Consider the following 1,137-nt stretch of genomic DNA (forward strand, 5'->3'; position numbering starts at 1 on the left):
GCAGGCAGTGACCTGGGTGGGAATGAATGGGATTGTTTTGCAGGGATTTTGTTACTTTGGGATATATTATACATTTGTTTATATTCCCTTTTTTCTTTTTCTTTTTTTTCTTTTATTTCACAGCCGAAGATACATTTTTGAACTCATTGCACAGCTTAAATGTACTACTTAACCCTAATGTACAGATCATCTGTAATCCCTCTCTTTTCTTTCTGTTTATATGTATAATATATGTGTTGATGTTTATGTGTATAAAAGGAAACCTCTTAATAAAAAAAAGACATTGTTTAAAAGTAAGTACTGAATATTATGTCACTTATTTATGTGCAATAATAATAATTTAATAACGAAGAACTTTAAAACATTACTGTTGGCCACATGTTGGCAAAGTTATGTGACATTAGCGATGTTTGTACTTTCAGCGTTTACTTGGTTTTAAAGCCTTTACTTTAAAATATACGCCGCTCAATAGTTGACCTTAATCTTACAGAGATGTGATGATTTCATGGATAATTAAAGTCAGTCATATATCCACAAACACAACAGGCTGAAAGTCAGTGATGCTGCTCAGTTTGCAGTCCTGAATATCACGGCACAAGCAGGATTCACTGCACTGTTAATGTTAGCTGTGTTATATTGCTGCCTCTGTTCGGTGGTGTCGAGCCAAATGGACTTTAACGTGTGTTTGAACGAGCTGACGGTTCACTCGTTAAGCTGAAAGAAAGATACTTTACTTTAATCACAGCAGTCACACATGTGTCCACTGTACCATCTGGGACTCTTCTTGTTTAGCACTCGTAATAACACAAACACTAAATCCTCCTTCTCTTGTGCTGTTTTGTAGCACTGTATACACCTGAGACGGTCACCTGTCTGTCTGTCCTACACTCTCTCTCTCTGTTTCTTTCTCTCTGATTGTGTAATAAAAGTATGAACATATGTTTATAAGTTACACTGAGGGTGGGAATGGATGTTTGTATATGTGTGTGTGTATATATGTGGGTATCAGACGCCACCTCTCTGGGGACATCTCAGGCCCTCCAAGGTTTGGAGGCCTATCTCCCCCCACCACCACTTCCCCTGCCAGTGGCGGACCCCCTCAGACATCGGTGCGTTGGTGGTTCTTTGTGTCTGGGG

Source organism: Pundamilia nyererei, unplaced genomic scaffold (assembly GCF_000239375.1).
Source record: "Pundamilia nyererei isolate P.nyererei 1_Seehausen unplaced genomic scaffold, PunNye1.0 scaffold01060, whole genome shotgun sequence".
NCBI lineage: Eukaryota > Metazoa > Chordata > Actinopteri > Cichliformes > Cichlidae > Pundamilia > Pundamilia nyererei.